The 9,391-nt window shown below is 46.2% G+C and overlaps 1 pseudogene; it reads left to right on the top strand.

Moving 5' to 3' along the window:
- Positions 1-1,715: 1,715 nt before the first annotated feature.
- LOC126189887 (5S ribosomal RNA) lies at positions 1,716-1,833 on the top strand (annotated as a pseudogene).
- Positions 1,834-9,391: the final 7,558 nt, after the last annotated feature.

Below are 9,391 nucleotides of genomic sequence, written 5' to 3'. Positions count from 1 at the left end.
CTGAAGAAGTATTTCGTGCAGGGAATAAATAAGCAAAGGACTAGACAGAACTGACTCAATTATGAGAGGATGGAAGAACAGGAAACTTGGTTGCAACTGCTCATTACAGAAGTGTAGAAGAATAGGCTAGAGCCGTCGTTCCCAAGTTGGGGGTGCAGAAATTACCGCCTGATTGTTAGAAACGAAAGAGTTCAGTTGTAGCTCGGTTACAAAACTAAATTACATTTAAAAATTCATTACTATCTACCACTATTTTGTGAGAGGGTAACCCGTACTACATAAGTTACGAAAACATTTTTTTTAAAATAACCTGTCAGCCTAGAGCGTCACACGACATGGCGGAAGCCACAGCTTGTAAAATGAATGTCTGAACAGCATGTTCCTCACATCGTCCATGCCCTATACACATACTTTGTACCATTTACCTATGACATGAAAAGTGAGATATATACTTCACCTATACTTAAATATCTCATGAGAAAGCCTTCTCCAAGTTGTAAGTGGCTATGCAACAGGCCTGAAATTACTTCGTTATTTACTTCACAAAAATATACTAACTAAATGACAGCACGGCACAATAGTAACTGTGAAATGGCTGCAACACTGCTGCAGGGTCTAGTGTCAATATTTGTGTTCTTTTCTGAGGAATTGTACGCAGCACGCGTGATGCACTTAGAACTGATTCATCATTTTATATAAAAATAAAAGGTTGTTAAAAATAAGCAATACCAACTGTCCCATTGATTCATTATTTCGTGATTTAACAAAACACCTACAAAAACTAAATATCATTCATCGTTCGACATTTTAAAATAGAGGTGTTCAACGAAACTTCGTTCATTATAAAGTTTAGTGAAACGTTAATGTTGGTGCTGATGGGTGGAAGGAAGGGGGTACTAGCTAATATCTGATTACACACATGGATAATGGTCTCAGAAAGGTTGGAACCCAATGTGTTAGACTGTAGTGTACAAATGACCGACTGAATAAAAATGAAAGGGACCTCCATTAAAATACTAAGAGGCCTTTTGGTCATTCCTCTGTTGTTTCAATCTGGATTAGTCATTCACTCTCGCCAAGCAAACTGAGAACGTCCTAGAATTAATGAAAAAAGTCAATGATAAGGTAGTCTCTCAAATGACTTCAGTCGTTCCTCAGATTGTAACTCCTACGACGTCGTTGTTGTTACTGTTCTTACAGTTACTGAAAGCGGCGACTTATACAACTGCACACTAAATGACAGTATTTGTATTTATGAAGCAATAGTCTTCTGTCAAGCAAAAACAAATGTTTTCCATAGGGCTGTAAAAGGAACATGTTACCGCTGGGTCTTACCTAAATACAACGGAACCTCGATAATCCGGCAAGCTCGGGGATCTGTTAATGCCGGATTTCCAAATTTGCCGGATCAACAGCGTCATTTTTTAAAAAACGGGTTTAAGAAAAACTGATATAATTAAAACCCATAGTTCTGACGTACAAAAACAACTAACTTCCATTTATGGAACACAGCGGGAGAGATTACAACATAAAAATTTAAAAATATTTGTTACTTGTTACTATAAATATAATTAAAAATATTTGTTACTAACCTGCGACCGAAGCGGTCGCGCTGTTCAAGACTGTAGCGCCTAGAACCGCTCGGCCATCTCGGCCGGCAGTTCGGTGTGCTAAATAATTGTTATAATGATTTCCTTTTGTTGAAGTTACATTAGGGCAACGGCCTTGCCGCAGTGGATACACCGGTTCCCGTGAGATCACCGAAGTTAAGCGCTGTCGGGCGTGGTCGGCACTTGAATGGGTGACCATCCAGGCTGCCATGCGCTGTTGCCATTTTTCGGGGTGCACTCAGCCTCGTGACGCCAATTGAGGAGCTACTCGACCTAATAGTAGCGGCTCTGGTCAAAGAAAACAATCATAACGACCGGGAAAGCGGTGTGCTGACCCCACGCCCCTCCTATCAGCATCCTCCACTGAGGATGACACGCCGTTCGGATGGTCCCGGTAGGCCACACGTGGCCTGAAGACGGAGTGCTTTTTTTTTGAGTGAAGTTACGTTATCCTGCAGATACGTTATCGCCCACTGAAGCAAAAGCAACATATGATCTCGTTTGGTCTCAGGGGTTGAAACTTCAGGGTTTCGTATATAAGCATATTTATTAGTAGCACACTGCTTTGTTAATTTTAATTGCACGAAGCATATTTAGTTAGGATTTCTCTGTAATGGCGCCTAAGTGAGAAATAACGTACTCGACATTTGTGGCCCAGTGCGGCAAAATTTGCAGCAGAAAATAAAAATAACGAATGGGGTACTTTAATACTTTCATATATGCATAAGCTGAATAAATTATCTGAATAATATCTGGACTAGAAGAGTCGTAATTACAGAAAATAGTTGTACCGACCGTGATGGCGGACAATGGTAGGATAAGATCGCAACTAATAAAACTTTTAATAACTGCAGGAAACTACACAATTCTTCTCTAAATGAAAGATGGTTTCAATAGTAACAAACAACAGTTTGTATTCTGAAAAACGATTTAGATAAATTAACAATCATTATACACTCCTGGAAATGGAAAAAAGAACACATTGACACCGGTGTGTCAGACCCACCATACTTGCTCCGGACACTGCGAGAGGGCTGTACAAGCAATGATCACACGCACGGCACAGCGGACACACAAGGAACCGCGGTGTTGGCCGTCGAATGGCGCTAGCTGCGCAGCATTTGTGCACCGCCGCCGTCAGTGTCAGCCAGTTTGCCGTGGCATACGGAGCTCCATCGCAGTCTTTAACACTGGTAGCATGCCGCGACAGCGTGGACGTGAACCGTATGTGCAGTTGACGGACTTTGAGCGAGGGCGTATAGTGGGCATGCGGGAGGCCGGGTGGACGTACCGCCGAATTGCTCAACACGTGGGGCGTGAGGTCTCCACAGTACATCGATGTTGTCGCCAGTGGTCGGCGGAAGGTGCACGTGCCCGTCGACCTGGGACCGGACCGCAGCGACGCACGGATGCACGCCAAGACCGTAGGATCCTACGCAGTGCCGTAGGGGACCGCACCGCCACTTCCCAGCAAATTAGGGACACTGTTGCTCCTGGGGTATCGGCGAGGACCATTCGCAACCGTCTCCATGAAGCTGGGCTACGGTCCCGCACACCGTTAGGCCGTCTTCCGCTCACGCCCCAACATCGTGCAGCCCGCCTCCAGTGGTGTCGCGACAGGCGTGAATGGAGGGACGAATGGAGACGTGTCGTCTTCAGCGATGAGAGTCGCTTCTGCCTTGGTGCCAATGATGGTCGTATGCGTGTTTGGCGCCGTGCAGGTGAGCGCCACAATCAGGACTGCATACGACCGAGGCACACAGGGCCAACACCCGGCATCATGGTGTGGGGAGCGATCTCCTACACTGGCCGTACACCACTGGTGATCGTCGAGGGGACACTGAATAGTGCACGGTACATCCAAACCGTCATCGAACCCATCGTTCTACCATTCCTAGACCGGCAAGGGAACTTGCTGTTCCAACAGGACAATGCACGTCCGCATGTATCCCGTGCCACCCAACGTGCTCTAGAAGGTGTAAGTCAACTACCCTGGCCAGCAAGATCTCCGGATCTGTCCCCCATTGAGCATGTTTGGGACTGGATGAAGCGTCGTCTCACGTGGTCTGCACGTCCAGCACGAACGCTGGTCCAACTGAGGCGCCAGGTGGAAATGGCATGGCAAGCCGTTCCACAGGACTACATCCAGCATCTCTACGATCGTCTCCATGGGAGAATAGCAGCCTGCATTGCTGCGAAAGGTGGATATACACTGTACTAGTGCCGACATTGTGCATGCTCTGTTGCCTGTGTCTATGTGCCTGTGGTTCTGTCAGTGTGATCATGTGATGTATCTGACCCCAGGAATGTGTCAATAAAGTTTCCCCTTCCTGGGACAATGAATTCACGGTGTTCTTATTTCAATTTCCAGGAGTGTACATATTACAGGCCTACCCGACAGGGTGCCGAGAGCGCTAACGCGCTGCTTCCTGGACTCTGGTAGGCGCGCCGGCCTCGGATCGAATCCGCCCGGCGTATTGACGACGAGAATCGGTGTGCCGGCCAGCCTGGATGTCGTTTTTAGGCGGTTTTCCACATCCCGCTAGGTGAATACCGGGCTGGTCCCCATGTTCCGCCTCAGTTACACAGCTCGCAGTCATGTGAACACATTCACACTACTTCATGAATTCCACTAGACACAGACAGTTGGGGTACACTAATTCCATCCTGGGGGGGGGGGGGGGCATCCGGCCACCCCTTAAACTTAACATGCCAAATCCGATTAACAATGGCTGACCCTGCGGGACAAGGCGCAAGCGATAGATAGATAGACACATATTACAGGCCCCTTAATATAAGATGTAGGAAGAGTGCGTCTTGCAAGGTCAGCTGCACTACTCGAAAAGACCACACTGTCTTCTTTTTCCATAGGCAAATGAAAATTAATAGAGTATTTATTGCATTCTTTATTCAGTGCCTACACAGATAATAAATCGTGATGATTGTCTTTGTCCTTTGTGTTTTTAACGTATTGCAGAAAAATATTAAGTCATTTTTTCAAGTATATTCACAGAAAAAATTACGCCAGGAAACGGCAAAATCGCAACGCCTCCGCATCTGCACCTGGCATCCTAGAACAAGTAGTGATGGGTTTGGTTGGGTTGCTTGGGGGAAGAGACCAACCTGCGAGGTCATCGGTCTCATCGGATTAGGGAAGGATGGGGAAGGAACCATCCCTGCATTTGCCTGGAGCGATTTAGGGAAATCACGGAAAACCTAAATCAGGACGGCCGGACGCGGGATTGAACCGTCGTCCTCCAGAATGCGAGTGCAGTGTGCTAACCACTGCGCCACCTCGCTCGAAGTAGTGATCTCCCTGTGACATCCTGTGTCATCCCGTAGTATTGTTCAGTGACTAGCAGCGGCCAGACTAATAAATTACCGCACCGCACCACACCGCAAGTGACTGCGTTTGAAGCGTTGCCGTGACCGAGAAACAGTACACTGTATTTTTCCGCCGGATAATGCTCGACCACAAATAACACGTGTCTATGTGAAGAGTCTGTGTACTTTTGAGGTACTTACGTGGCCAGCAAACACCCCAGATCTAAAAATTTTTCCAAATGGCTCTGAGCACTATGGAACATAACATCTGAGGTCATCAGTCCCCTACAACTTAGAACTACTTAAACCTAACTAACCTAAGGACATCACACACATCCATACCCGAGGCAGGATTCGAACCTGCGACTGTAGCGGTCGCGTGGTTCCAGACTGAAGCGCCTAGAACCGCTCGGTCACACCGGCCGGCACCCCAGATCTATCCCTGATATAATATGTATGGGATCACACCGGCTGCCAGCTTTTTCTCAGTGCCAATATCCAGGACGTCAAAGGCCGTTACAGTAGTTGTGGCCCATGTTGCCTGAGGTGAGGATAAAACTGCTGTATTACACACTTCCCAGCCCATTTAGTGCGTTCATCCCCAGAGGAGGTGCAACGTCATACTGAAAAGTGGGCTCATACTGCTAAGTTCTTTTCTAAATTTGACTCGGTAGTCTAACACTGAAATAACATCACATACCCTCTCGATACGTGAAGTTACATTTCGTTTCCTCTTCCTCTTCTGGGCGCCTTCCTTTTTTTAACGGGCAAAGTATTTACACTGAGGTTACAAAAGTGCGTTAGCGATGTGTGTGGTATCGATAGCAACGATGCCACGGCTTAGGTGCAAGTTATTAAATTGGCACTACGACAGACACCGACGACAGCGCCCTCTAGCCGGTGCTGTGGAGGTCTACGAGCTCCGCTACAGATTCTCCCCATTTCATCGAGAACAGACGGCCGGGACACTTCGCACCTCATTGCAAAGTTATGTATTCTTCTTGCTAAAATAAAGGTGATTTAAATTCACACTGCAGTACCGACTTGTTTTTTCCTCACCTGCTTCTACTCGCTTCCTTCATTCAGCCAACCTTTCAGTTTACAGCAGAAGACACACGCACCGCCTTCCAGACGGGATACAAAAATATGCACATGTACAGATGGCAGTAGTGTCGCGCACACAATGTATAACAGGTCAGTGCACTGGCGGAGCTGTCATTTGTACTCAGTTGATCCGTGTGAAAAAAGGTGTCCGACGTGACTATGGCAGCACGAAGGGAATTAACAGACTTGGAGCGCGGATCGTAGCTAGAGCCAGACGGATGGAACAGTCTATTTCGGAAATCTTTACGTAATTGATTGTTCCGTGATCCACAGCGTCAAAAGTGTGTCGAGAGTACCAAATTTCAGGCATTATCTCTCACCACGGACCGTGCTATGGCCAAAGGGCTTCATTCAACGACCGACAGCAGCGGCGTCTATCAGTGCTAACAGACAAGCAACACTGCGTGAGATAACAGCAGAAATCAATGTGGGACGTTCGACGAATGTGTCTGTTAGGACAGTGCGGCGAAGTTTGGCATTGATGGGCTGTGGCAGCAGACAACCGACGCGAGTGGCTTTGCTGACAGCACATGACCTGCAGTTCCTCTCCTGGACTCGTGAACGTATTGGTTGGACCCTAGACTCCTGGAAAACCGTGGCCTCGTCAGAAGAGTCCTGATTTCAGATGGTAAGAACTGATGGTAGGGTTCAACTGTGGTGCAGACCCCACGAAGCCATGGAACCAATTGTTAATAAGGCACTGTGCAACCTGGTGCTAGCTACTTAATGGTGTGGGCTTTGTTTACATGTATGTAATGGGTCCTCTGGTCCAACTGAATCCATCACTGATTCATGTTTCCAAACAACAACTGAATTTTTATGGACGACAATGGCCATGTTACTGGGCCACAATAGTTCGCGATTGGTTTGAAGAACATCCAGGACAGTGCGACCGAATGACCTGGCCACCCAGGTCGCCTGACATGAATCCCACCGAACATTTATGGGATATAATCGAGAAGTCAGTTCGTGCACTAAATCCTTCACCGGCAACAATTTCGCATATACGGACGGTTATAGAGGCTGCATGGCTCGATATTTCTGCAGGAGACTTCCAAAGACTTGTTGAGTCCATGGCACGTCGAGTTGTTTCACTAGACCGGGAAAAAGGAGGTCCGACAGGATATTAGAAGATAACCAATGACTTCTGTCAAGCCTATTTTTTATCTGTAAGTCTACTCGCCAATAAAAATGTTTTTATTTTATTTTATTTATTTATTTATTTTTTTTTTTTTTTTGAAAATAGACCGCTTGTTCCAGTTCGAAAATGCCCAGTCTGATTATAACAGTTGTACTGTCGGGGGTGGAGACGTCGCAGTAGTTTTTAATGTGTGTGAGTAAACGCCACGCTGGCAGTTCGCTACGTCACCGCGGTTCACTAAAGGTATCTGGAGACGTCTCGCCGCCACCGTCGTACCTCGCCAGCCATCATCGGCGGAGTAGAAACAGAGACCGGCCTCGCGTGAGTGCCAGTCAGCAGAAAAGAGCAGACGACAACGCGACTACCCCGGCTGGCCTGTATCCCTGTTCGTGAAGAGCTGGCGGCAGCCTCCGCGGAGGCCACGGTCCTTGCCACTGCCAGACAGCTGCTGCTCCTATTCCTCTTTCGCCCCTGGCACGTTTTCAAACATTTTCAGAGACCTAATGGCATAGTATTACTCTTGCATGCTCGGTGGACAGTCATGTCTTCTTGCTACAAAAGAAAGTGAATCTGTTACAGGAATTGATTAAATACTGTGTGACACGGAAACAGGTCTATGAGCCTAAGAATCGAGGAAAGAGAAAGGACGGTAATGTGCCAAAATCAAATGCATATTCTTTGGCATTGCTTATGAATGCATACATAATATAAAAATGTATGTGTGTGCGTGTGTGTGTGTGTGTGTGTGTGTGTGTGTGTGTGTGTGTGTGTACGCTTCACATTTACTTCTAAACCACTGAACCAATATAAACCAAAATTGGTACACTTATCCCTTACTGTCATGTAACAGTCGTTACGGGAGTAAGAACCACCTACTAATCATAGTTCAGGGGGTATGACGTCATAAACAATGAGATGTGTGAAAAACTGCCGTATCATGCATGAGCCGGCCGATGTGACCGTGCGGTTCTAGGCGCTTCAGTTCGGAACCGCGCTGCTGCTACGGTCGCAGGTTCGAATCCTGCCTCGGGCACGGATGTGTGTGATGTCCTTAGGTTAGTTAGGTTTAAGTAGTTGTATGTCTAGGGGACTGATGACCGCAGATGTTGAACCATGCTTGAAGCTGAAGTTTATTACTCCTTTCCTACTAACTCTAGTCGCAACACATTTCGCGGACAGTATCTACATATGCAGCTTGATGCACCTACACAAATACATCATTGTACGACACAGTTCATGAGATATAACGTCTCAAGCACTGAGATGCCTGAAAGAAAGGCGCAACAAGCGTGGAGTTTTAATAAATTTATTCTTTACTACTGAGACACTTCTACAATCGATTCAACATACGGAAATCGTTGAGACCTGGCAGCGCTGTTGACAGCATTCAACTGCAAACGCCTGGAGGCTGAAACAATAACCGTCTACAGAGCTATGAAGAGGCGTTGCCACAGACACGTTATCAAAATCGCATTGTAGATAGGCGAAGCAGCAGTACTTAAACATTTCTACACTACGCGTACTTCTTTGTACGGCTTTTCATAATTTCATAGATGTATTCAAGAATACAAGGAAATGAAATTTTTCCGACATTAAACTACGAACATATTTGATTTTTTTCGTTTCTAATAGAAAATGATTACCTGGCAATTTCGGGTTTGGCAGCTAGGAAACAGATAAAATCGAAAGTGCTGCATCCAGAAATCGCCTTACAATCAGTGCAAAACTAGGTTACCCTTTCGAGGGGCGATTGACCTTATATCTCACTTTAAATTTGGAACAAATCTACAATCAGAAGCAATATTCTTCCAGGTGAGTCATTCGTTGACGGAGAGTGCTGGTTATGACAACTTGATGGGCACTGGCGTGCTTTAACATATAACCGCTCAACTGCGCGGTTATCAGCGTCCGTACACATTCCCAACCTTTGCTCGGTCCGAAGTCGCCACTTTCATGAATGATGATGAAATGATGACGACGACAACACGCCCATTCAAATTTTGGAATGTAGGTTCTCTCATCAAGATGTGGTATCAAGTTGGTCTGTTTAACAAGAGGCTTTTTTCTCTCAGCTTCTTCATTATAAATGCGTCAGGTTAGTCTTGGGACTTTCCTACAGATTAAAAAGACTTTACCGATATCAGTCAGTCGGCGATTTCCGAGATTTGATACAACTACGAGAGTATTTCTTAATAAAATTACATAATCATGA

Source organism: Schistocerca cancellata, chromosome 5 (genome assembly GCF_023864275.1).
Source record: "Schistocerca cancellata isolate TAMUIC-IGC-003103 chromosome 5, iqSchCanc2.1, whole genome shotgun sequence".
In the NCBI taxonomy this organism is placed as follows: domain Eukaryota; kingdom Metazoa; phylum Arthropoda; class Insecta; order Orthoptera; family Acrididae; genus Schistocerca; species Schistocerca cancellata.
Note: the sequence above shows the minus strand (reverse complement) of the source record. Positions and strands in the feature narration are given on the sequence as shown.